The 11,785-nt window shown below is 35.0% G+C and overlaps 1 pseudogene; it reads left to right on the forward strand.

The window, feature by feature from the left end:
• Positions 1-2,655: 2,655 nt before the first annotated feature.
• On the forward strand, positions 2,656-11,693 carry LOC101262999 (ion channel CASTOR-like; annotated as a pseudogene).
• The last annotated feature ends 92 nt before the right edge of the window (positions 11,694-11,785 follow it).

Consider the following 11,785-nt stretch of genomic DNA (forward strand, 5'->3'; position numbering starts at 1 on the left):
AAGATTTCATCCAATTAATATTTCTTGAAAATGTTACTAATTAAAATGCTTGAAATGTGTTTGATGTGTTCGTTTTTCTTCATTAAGATCTTTTTGTAACTAAATTTTTCCTATTATGATTTTAACAAAGACAAGATTGCAATTTGCACTTTTAATCACAAAAATTCCACTGAATATTTAAGAAAACGTTGGCCTAAAAGACTAATACGAAGACTTCTCAACCCCACTATTTTGGTTTCAACTATCAAAATGTCCTTGGACCCTGACTTGCCGTCGACGACGACCAATCGAGATTGGATTTTCCCTTCACAGTCATTCAACCTTCCCCGAACTCTGGCCTGGAGATTCTCTTCGTCTTATCCACGAACGAAATCATTTCAGAATCCTCTTTCTCAGCCTCCTTCAAACTCTACTCCTGCCGCAATCCCCCCGAATTCTACGACGCCGTATTAGTCATCGGCACTGGATTGTGGAACGGGAGAGTTCTGTTGATGCTGTTACAGATGGCAAGTCAAACGACTTTCCCGTCCAATCAGAAGAAAGTCCAAGCTCGGGGAACAAAACGACATCAATTTATAAGAAATTTACCAGTTTCTTTCGCTGTTTCACTATTAGTCGGCAGGCGGCTTGCATTATTGCAATAAGCTTTCTCTCTCTTGCCTAAATTTACAAAATAAACAATGGTACCTTATGCTTGGGAGTAGGTTCAAATTAATCTGCTCTTAAAAATTTTGATTCATTAAGAATAGCAAAAGTAAACACTTTACTTGAGTCTGGTGCACTTTCTCAAAGTGTAATTTCAACTATTTTCTTGATGTCTTTTATGTCTAATGCAATTTTTGTGCAAATATTTTAAGATTTGATGTGACTTTCTGAGCGTTTATGATTAAATACTTATTAATGTTTTCATCAAATCTAACAAAGAATAAATTATTATATATATCATTGAAACTAAATATATTTTTGTCAAACATAAAGGATAAAAGTTGTTCAAATACAATACCTTTTATCGAAGTAAAAGATATTGTTCAGTACATACTTAAGGTGGCTATTTTGGACTAATCTCGAACATAAGGAACAATTTTTATCATTTCTCCTCTCTCTCTCTCTCTTCTTTTTTTTTTTTTTTTTTTTTTTTTTTTTTAATTTTAATAGTTTCATTTGGAGCTACATGTATTGAAAAGAAAATAGCCTAGTGGCCTTTGTTTTGAAACTTGAGCAAAAAAGCGTAGAAGGGAGGGGGTTTCAGCTAGGAAGAAGACGAAATGGCTGGGCTGGAGTGAAGTGGAGGGTTAGGGAAAATGATGAAGGGGGTGGGGAAGATGACACAAATGGGGAAAGGGTTTGACAGGAAAGATGTCAAATAGGAGAAGGGTTGGGGTGGGGAAGAAGACAAAGTTTGAGGGGTTTGTAGTTTTTTCAAAACAAAATTGGCGTGAAATGGTTAAAAGGAAAAATTTAAAAATGAAAAAGATCTTGGATATGCGAGTGCCACGCACCAAAGTGGAGTGTAATAAACATACTTTGTCAAAGATTTGGTGTGTAACCCCTTGAAGGAGGGTGTAAAGAAGGGATTTAGCTACAAGTTCATGAGGAAAACTATGTATTAAGCCTTCAAAGAGGTTCAGAAGCTTTTTTGTACCTTTTTCCGGTGCTATATTTTAAATGAACCCATTAAAGAACTGGAAAAAAATATTGATGTTTCGTTGAGAAATTTTTCCAATTTCTTTCTAAAAACTGAAATATTTTTCTACATTTTTCTTAATCTGAATCCACCTAAGTTACATGTTGAATCTGTAAATTATGGTTTTGTTATGTTTTGGTTGCAGATACTGGTGATGTGCTTTGCATATCTTGTACACAAAAGCTTCTCTTTACAAAATCAAGTTAATCATTTGCAGGTAACTTACAATATCATTTTTGCTTATAATCATGTAAGGCGTTAGCAAATTCATATTAAGTTACATTACATTAATTACACGACCACAAAATTGTTATTCCCTATGTCCCAATTTGTATGACTTACTTCCTTTATAGTCAGTTAAAAAAAAATGATACATTTCTATATTAAGCGGCAATTTAACATTAAAGTGCTCATTTTATCCTTAATGAAATGATTTGTAGCCACACAAATATCCATCACTTATTTTAAACTATAAGTTTCAAAAGTCTTCTTTTTTCCCTTTTAACTCCGTGCCGAGACAAACTAACTCATATAAAATGAGACGGATGGAGTATTTCTTAAGGTTAAGCTGCTACAATGATCATATTGGTTCCATTTGTCCTACTTTATACGCCATCTGTTATTATTTCAAAAGCTAAATTGTTTTTTTTACTCCAATTTTCTCAAACATCCTCTATGCCTTCTAGTTTTTTCCTTTTCTAAATTTGGTTTGGACTTTTGAGAAGTAGAATTTGACTAAATGTATGCTAGATATCACTAGATTTGTCCCTAACTGTTTACCTGTTTCTTCTTTCCATCCCGTTTATATCAGGATGAACTTTCAAAGCTCAATATCAGGCTGAGACGCTGCAACATTTCAGATTCTATGGACATTATTGACTCGACATAATGTTTCTGGTGCAAGTTTGAAAAATGCAGCATTGATTCTCTCATTATTGATGTTGTTCCTTCCTCTTGCTTTTATTAAATATATGGGGTATTTCTCCTATATTAGAAGACCTTCGGACAGTAACACAGAGGAATTATCTCTGAACAAGCAGCTAGCACACCGGATAGATGTATTCTTATCATTTCATCCTTATGCTAAACCACTGACCTTGTTAGTTGCCACTCTGCTCCTTATTTGTCTTGGTGGCTTAGCACTTTTTGGTATGACAGATGATAGCATAACAGACTGCCTTTGGTTTTCATGGACGTATGTTGCAGATTCAGGAAATCATACTAATTCTGAAGGCATTGGTCCACACCTAGTGTCAGTTTCTATTAGTTTTGGTGGAATGCTGATATTTGGCATGATGCTCGGAGTAGTTTCTGATGCAATCTCTGAGAAGTTTGACTCACTTAGGAAGGGAAGAAGTGAAGTAGTTGAGCAGAACCACACACTTATACTTGGTTGGAGTGATAAACTGGTGGGTCCTTGTAATTAGCTAGACTTGTTCTTTGACAAGTTTAAATGATCTGCTTTCATTTTCCTTTCTCTAGATAACTTCCCCCAAACTGCTGACTAATGTTAGCTCCAGATCTGAGTCACAATCCCCTTAGTATGGTATTTCATGTTTTTGCATTGCTCAGAAGCCTTCTCTAATTTTACTTAAGATTTCCCCCATCATTACTCCAAGAAAATGAGAGAAGCTCCAAACCTTTGATTCTTCTTTTTCTTTCTATAAATTGAGTGTAGTAGAATCAGAAGAATCACATTAATTTTATTGCTTATTTGTCTGCCAAGTAGAATGATGCTATCTTTTATCAATTGTTCGAAGTCCTTCCCAATTTTTTACCATGCTCCATGAAATACTTGATTGACCAGGACAACAATCTTCATTATATAAGGAATTGGAACACAATTGAGAACAATCATTGAACTTTGATTACTTGACCTTGCCAAACACTTATATTTTCTTGAAAATGGTAAAGTTCTCAACGCCCCCCCCCCCCCCCCCCAACACACACACACACACTCACTTAAATATACATTATGCAGCTGAGTCTTACTGGTATTTGCTGGAGATATCTTAATATAACTCTGTATTTTTAGACAACTTAAAGTGACTTGGAAGAAGTATTGGCCTTGTTCACTAAGAGTACATCTGTATACCCAGGGATCATTATTGAATCAGCTTGCGATAGCTAATGAGTGTTTGGGGCGAGGAACTGTTGTAGTTGGCTGAGCGGGATAAAGAAGAGATGGAACTTGATATTGCTAAAATGGAGTTTGATTTTGGAGGAACTTCTGTCATATGCAGAAGTGGAAGCCCCTTGATTTTGGCTGACCTGAAAAAGGTATGTGTTGTATTTTTGCTTTGAAGTATTAATTATGTCTTCAAAGACCTTTCTTTCCTTTTTATTACCTTGGTATTGAATGCCATTTTCTTTTCAGAAATCTGATTCGATCATGCAATGCTTTATTGTGAAATTTTGCTAGTGTTTCTCTTTTCTGATTTTTTTTTTTTACAACGGTAACAATTTCTCCTTTTTCTCTTTTCTGATTTAAACAGCTTTTCATCTAGATGCCACTTCTTGTCTCATGCTGATTGTTTAATAAAGGCTCCTGAAGTTGTCCAGAATTTGCAAGTTAAATATCTTTTGAGCTCACTGGTAAATTTGTTGTAGGTGTCTGTCTCTAAGGCTTGTGCAATAGTTGTCCTTGCTGAAGATGGGAACGCTGACCAGGTCAGAGCAATAGACACGTTGAAGCAACTCATTTTCATGATTCAAAACTGTAATAGCTAATAAACAAAAATTTTAATGTAGAGTGATGCCCGTGCTCTGATGACAGTCTTAAGCCTTACGGGAGTAAAGGAGGGACTTCGGGGCCACCTAATGGTTGAACTCGGTGATCTTGATAATGAGGTCCTTGTGAAACTTGTTGGTGGAAATCTTGTTGAAACTGTGGTAGCTCATGATGTAATTGGAAGCTTAATGATTCAATGTGCTAGACAGCCAGGTCTTGCGCAGGTCAACTCTTAGCTGTGGTCAACTTTGTATGGTGACTAATGTTTAATTTTATCCTAGCTACTACATTGAGTAGGAGAGAGAAGTATATCAATTCCATGAATCTAATTTATTTCTCCATGGACTTGGCAATGGCAGATATGGGAAGACATCCTTGGATTTGAGAATTGTGAGTTCTACATCAACAAATGACCACAGTTGCATCGCGTGCAATTTGAAGAAGTCCTAATCAGCTTTCCTGATGCTATTCCTTGTGGAATCAAGGTGGCATAATCAGGTGGAAAAATAATACTGAATCCGGATGAATCATATGTGTTGCAAGAAGGGGATGAGGTCCTTGTTATTGCTGAGGATGATGACTCATATGCTACAGCAGCACTGCATATGGTGCTTCCTCTTTTCCTAAGATAGATACTTTCTTTTGTTTCTCTGCTTGAAAACGTAGTCAACCCAATTCACATATTATAACTATGATGAAAAAGCATATACATCACAAAGTTAAAAATATTCTTTAAAAGTATATTCATCAATAAGATAAATGGGTTGAATTTGGTGTAAATTCAGATTCGGATAAATGCCAAGAACCTTTTGTCCTCGACTTCTACACAGAGAAGATGAACTGAATTCTATATTTATTATGATCAATAGAATATAGGTTATGAAATTGTAGAGATTTAAATGAGATCGTAAAGGTTGTTACTCTCTAAAAAAAAAGAGATCGTAAATTTTCATACTGCAGAGATAATTAAGCTTTGATATTTGCAAGCAAAAATTATTAATGCCAGCCACTCAAAGGACACAAAAAGCTTTTATTAGATTCATGATAATCATTAGAAGTCTTACTTAATAAATGGAGTGGAAAAAACTCAACGACTTCAACGTTTAAGTGGATCACATGAAGGAAATCCTCTTCTGCTTTGCAACTGACGGATTCCAGGCATGGAATTCTAGCAAGCAGAACATGGCATGAATAGACTTTCTAAGGTATAATTAATTTGGTTATTCAGGTCAAAGAAGCATCTTTGATGCACATGGTCCGACCAACAAGAAAGCCACAGAAGATTCTACTAACTGGATGGAGACGAGACATTGATGATATGATTGTGGTGAGTTTAAATCAAAGCTCCTAATTCCTTTTTATTTTACATGAATGCTGCAGGTTCAGAGGGGAAACTTGCCAAAGAACTTAATTATCTCAAAGACTACAGAGCGGATTCTTTTTTTGAGGTTGGCGACGAGATATGGAGGATATGATAATGGTAATCTTGTGAGGAGCCAACTGTATGCTTTCCTTACTCATGCAAGCTTTTCTCTATAGAATATGGGGGTAGAGATTTCCTGCTTGTATTCCATATCTACCCACTGCCTGTCAGCCTGTATATATGCTTTTAAGTTTTCAGATTTCTGAATATTTTCTCATTCCATCTCTTAGTTCCAGAGAATGATGAGGGTAATGCTGTTATTCGACGCCATCTAGAAAGTCTTCCCTTGGAATCATTTGACTCGGTGAGTAAGATTCATTAAATATGTAAAAGATGCTCTTTTAGGTAATATGAAGTGACTATGTTCTGATGTTAAAGATGCTCAGATAGATTCGATCCGTTATTCTCTTCCTCTGGAATGGGTGGAGGGAATAAGATGGGTTTTCTTGGTGTTCCTGTTCATTTTGTGTCTTTTATAACTTGTATCACTGTTCTGAATTTCCTTTTTTTTTTTAATGTACAGATCTTAATTTTGGCTGATGAATCAGTGGAAGATTCCGCAATTCAGGCTGATTCCAGATCACTTGCCACATTACTGTTAATACGGGATATTCAGGTACTTTGTGGAAGGGATGTTTTATTTCTTATCCTATGCCACATTTATGACAATTTGTGCCCTAATCCCCATTACATCTATTAATGTCTCATATTGTTTAGATTTATGATATGGTCGTTCTAAAAAGTTATTTAATTTTATTGATAAATAGAGAAATTATTCGAGTGATCACATTAGAAGTCAAAATATGACTGACAGCCTAATTTTTAATTTTGATTTTAAAAAACAACAGTCAGTTGCTATATTAAAGCCAAAACATCGGTGGTCAAAAGAAATTCTGCATAACCAAGAAATGATAACAATGAGTTTACAATCCTCTATGGTAAACAATCAGAAAATATTCTCTACATGAATAACCACATAAAAAAGAAAGTGACCGACTTAAATGTAAAATTTTCCTTCATGAAAACTTTCATGTGAATATGATCATACTCATATACTAATCAAAGCTTCCATACATACCTCAGTAACAAAAGTCTCTTTAGGAGACAAAAATCAAACGATAAGCTTTACATAATCAATCACTAAAGTATTATGCTTAGTTGCTTCCTTAGCGCAAGCACCATCAACTTTGGGAGACCCATGACAGTGGATCAAATAAAATCCTCTTACTAATTGAGTGTTTTTAGTTGCAGGTATTATAGTGATTTAACATTTAAGTCAGCGAGTTCACTTTTAAGGAAGTATATATATATATATAGTTATATACACATTTTGGCGTGATTTCTTCACTTCCGTTATTTCTTTTTTGATATGCTTTCTCTCGAATCGAGGGTCTACCAAAAACCTCTCTATCTCCCAAGGTTGGGGTAAGGCTGCGTGCACCTTCCCCATCCCCAGACCCTACTTGTGGGATGACAATGGGTATGTTGTTATTTTAATTGTTAGCAAAACTTTGGTTCCAACATCCCACGTTACATGTTTAAGATCGCGAAATTCAAAACACATTTTTATATATTATACACCTATATTTCATATTACAAGATTCAAAACTATTCTTTATTCTCATAAGCTCTGTGCCCAATCAAACTAAGAAATGAAACAGAGGGATTAATATTTTATCTATAAGTTTATCTCGTACATATATGTAAGTTATATAACAAAAAATTGTTGACCTACAAATCTGGCATATCTATATATCTATCTATCTATATCGATATCTGTACTACCTATAAAGCATTAGCTCTCTAACTTGAATGTTAAATTATTATAATATGCTCAACTATTTTGAAGGGTTGTGATGTTTTTGAAGGGTTGTGACTTTTTCAAAAGGTTGTGACTTTTCGAAGGGTTATCACTTTTTCGATGGGTTGTAATTTTTTCAAAAGGTTGTGACTTTTCTGAAGAGTTGTTACTGTTTCGAAGGATTACGACTTTTTTTTTTGAAGGGTTGCAGTTTTTCCAATAAGGTCTAATAAATACATGTTCACACCTACCCTTTGTTGGCTATAAATAGAGGAGTTCCTCTCATTTTATTAAAGTTTTCTACCCTTCTTAGAAAAATCAAGAATGATTTGCATTAGTTGATTGAGTTCGAAGTTCTGTGGAATTTGAGGTATCACTCTTCTTCTTTGATATCCATGAGGAAAATTTTGCCGCGATTGTTGATTGATTTGTGTGTGTGTGTGTGTATATATATATATATATAGGCTTAAGTCATCCTTCGCCCCTTAAAGTTGTCTTTACCTATTGAACTTTTTTCTGAAACTTAGTCTAGAGAGGGAGTGGGTGTAGTACACATGCATATGAGGTGGTAACATGACAAATCAAATAAAGACATGTGGCATTTTAATTCAAAATAATTGTAAAAATGAATTTTGAATATAACAAAATCCTAAAAGGAAATACTTTAAACTAAAAAATTAAATGAAATTATACAGCCCTAACCCCACTGCCGCACCCCACCCACCTCAAACCTTTCCATTTCTTCCATTCCCTAATATAACTACCTTGTCCGCCATTGTTAACCTCCATTTAGAAAAATTAGAGGTTTTAACATATATTATATATGAATTTATCATTTTTATTGAACTTTATGCCTTCTTTCGTATTTCCATTTAATTTGATAATGTTTTCTTAAAGTTTGTTCTTTTTTTTTTTATTTCAAATTATTATTTTATGTTCGATTTGTGAGGAAGAATGGGTGTGTGTGGGGAGAGGTGACGATGGAGAGAGATAATATTTAAATAATAATCTCCATTTTTTCCGACAAAGAAGATATGGATGGTCTCCATTTTTTCGGGCAAAGCAGACGTACATAATAATCTCCATTTTATCTGATAAAAAACTGGTGATCTCCATTTTTTTTCCACGGAAGTGACAAAAATAAGATGATTTTTTATTTAAAAAAGACGGAAATTTGTGGCGAAAAAAATGGTGATGGATGGTTGCAGTAGCCAGTAGGCTGGTTTTAACAGAGAGGAAGAAGAAAAAGATTGTTATTTTTTAAGAAAATAATGGGAAATAAAAAAGAAAAAATTGAAAAGGAAAAGGAAAAATGTTAAAATATTGATTTCACACGCTTACCAAGATGTGAATTCCAGTTTTTAAACCACATCTGCATTAAGTGTTTAAATGGTTCAAATTTGAGAAGGTAGAGGTGTTCAATAGTTACTAGCCCTAGTTGAAGTGTCTAAGTGAATTATGCGGATAACTTTAAGGGACTGCAGTATATATATATATATATATATATATATATATATATATGACAAACCAAAAATCATAAACTTCTTGGCAATAGGTGTTGTCAAAGAATCCAAGTTAGGTTTACCAAATTCAGTGTGAATCCCACACCCACATCCCAATTGTATCAATCAACACGGGTGTGGCAAGGATTTTGAGAGGTCTGCGCAAACATAGGCAGTCATCATCTTTACCTGAACATTTGTGTGTGATGCAATAGCTGACATAAAATCTGTCTGGTTCAAAAATTCTCAGATGTCAATATTACTCCGCTCTCTTCCAACCATGTGAAAAATTACACTCTCAAAAACTTTCTGCTTAATATATCCTTAAGTTTCCAGGTTTAGCGAGGTTCTGTTTTCTTTTTCATTGTTATCATGTCTAAACGATCAGACTGCCTCTTACTTCTTGACTTATTTGGCAGAGTTAGTCTTGCCATCAAACATTTGCATTTTTTCCTTCTGGTATGTGTGAATTTTGGGGTCGTCCCTTTGCAGAACCAGTAGTTTTGGTCTTGATCGGGAGTATTGCTTTACATAGTAGACATTATCAACAGGATCCAGGAGTGGATATAGAAATCCTCTTACTCATTGAACAATTAGCATATTTTCAAATTTAACTGCAAAGAACTAAGGTTGCTCGAGTAAAAATGCAGTCATCGGCCCCTTTGAATTCAATGTAGATGCATGATTTCTATTTTCATAAGTAGCAATATTCTTGTATTATCTTGCTAAATGTTGCTGCTATTTAGATCTACTGTTTCTTTATTTTCATATGCACTTTAAACCTAATTCTATTGAGATGATTTAATTCTATTTTACTTCAATCTTTAAGCTGTGATATCAGATCACGCACTCAGAAATCTGTTTTCTGGTATTGCAGGCCAAACGCCTCCCATACAGAGAATCTATGGTTTCCATAGTTCATGGGGGTAGCTCCTCCCTGGGCTCCTGGAGAGAGGAGATGCAGCAGGCTTCAGATAAGTCAGTTATAATCAGTGAAATTTTGGACCCGAGGACTAAAAAGCTCTTGTCTATGTCAAAGATAAGTGACTATGTTTTGTCAAATGAGCTAGTTAGCATGGCATTGGCCATGGTGGCAGAGGATCGTCAAATAAATGATGTATTGGAAGAGCTGTTTGCTGAAGAGGTGAGGCAACTGGCACGGGTCATGCCTACTGAGTTTCCTGATTTTCTGTCTCAAATATAGTGCATTGCTCAAGTACACATCCAGTATTATCAGAGATTTTAGCAATTATGTATATCAGGGTATTTTATATATATATATATATAGATAGATAGATAGATAGATAGATAGATAGATAGATAGATATAGAGAGAGAAAGAAAGAGAGAGAGAGAAATTAAAATAAAACATAATACGAGAGTGAACAATAAAAAAGAGTAATGACTATATTTGGGAGTCATTTTCTCTTTCGATAATAGAAACAGAACTAGCTAAACAATAAGTTTTTTTTTGGTTTTCCATGTGCGTAGCACGCATTGGAGCTTCGACTAAATTCGAATCGCACATTGTAGGGCCTTTTCGGGGGTGGCGCTTCCGACAAGATTTGTCCATACCGAGGGCTCGAAATTGAGACCTCTGGTTGAGGGTGGAGTAGTCCCGCCATTGCACCACAACTCAATTGGTCCTTCCAAATTAAGGTTGACTCGCAGTTGTGTTATGAGACATTCGATTAGTAAAGATCTGTTAGGACACATTCCTCGTTTTTATTAACTTGAGCTGAAATATATCGCTTGCTTCTCAATATTAAATTTTGACAGTATTCAATGCTTCACTAGATTCTGAAGCATGCCATGCCTTCCTATAATAGATTAGTATTCTGCAACTTCCATTAAGGATGTAGTTATTATTTTTATTGCATGCAACTAATAAAACCTTGTAACATTCCAGGGAAATGAGATGCAAATAAGAGGAGCATCCCTATACCTTTGTGACATTGTGGAGTTGAGTTTTTATGAAGTGCTTCTGCGTGCACGGCAAAGGAGACAGATTGTGATTGGTTACCGTCTTGCTAATGCAGACAAAGCAGTCATCAATCCCCCAGCAAAAACAGAGAGAAGAAAATGGTCAGTTAAGGATGTTTTTGTTGTTATAGCTGACAAGGAATGAAATATGTAATCCTTCCAGCCAACCTGAATTTCTCGTGCATCATTGGTACCATAAATGCAAGATGCCTGTAAGATATTGTCAGTCTCCTCTCGAGTCTCTTGTTCAAATAAATGAGTTGTGGATGCAGATGAAATTGCACTACACATCACATTTTGGTTCAGGAACCATAGCATGATACAATCAACCAATTTTTTTGCCTCATCAACTCTTCACTTAGTATACTAGGATAAAGGACTGAACAAATTTGCTTCAGGTTTCTCTAAATGGCATACATTGTAGAATTCTGTCATGTAAATGTGTATAATGTCATTTTAAGGATGTCAACTATGTTGTTTATCAACCCTACTATTTGTTCTACAACAACAGAGTTGGCAAAACTAATTATGTTTAAAGGTCCTGTAATGCATGAAAACATTGATGTATCATTTCTTTTGAGCATGTTTCAACATTGTTTATTTCCAATAAGTTTTTGCCTAGTCATAAGGTAACTTGTGAAATATCCAGTGGAATGTGAAGG

Source organism: Solanum lycopersicum, chromosome 3 (assembly GCF_036512215.1).
Source record: "Solanum lycopersicum chromosome 3, SLM_r2.1".
In the NCBI taxonomy this organism is placed as follows: Eukaryota; Viridiplantae; Streptophyta; class Magnoliopsida; order Solanales; family Solanaceae; genus Solanum; species Solanum lycopersicum.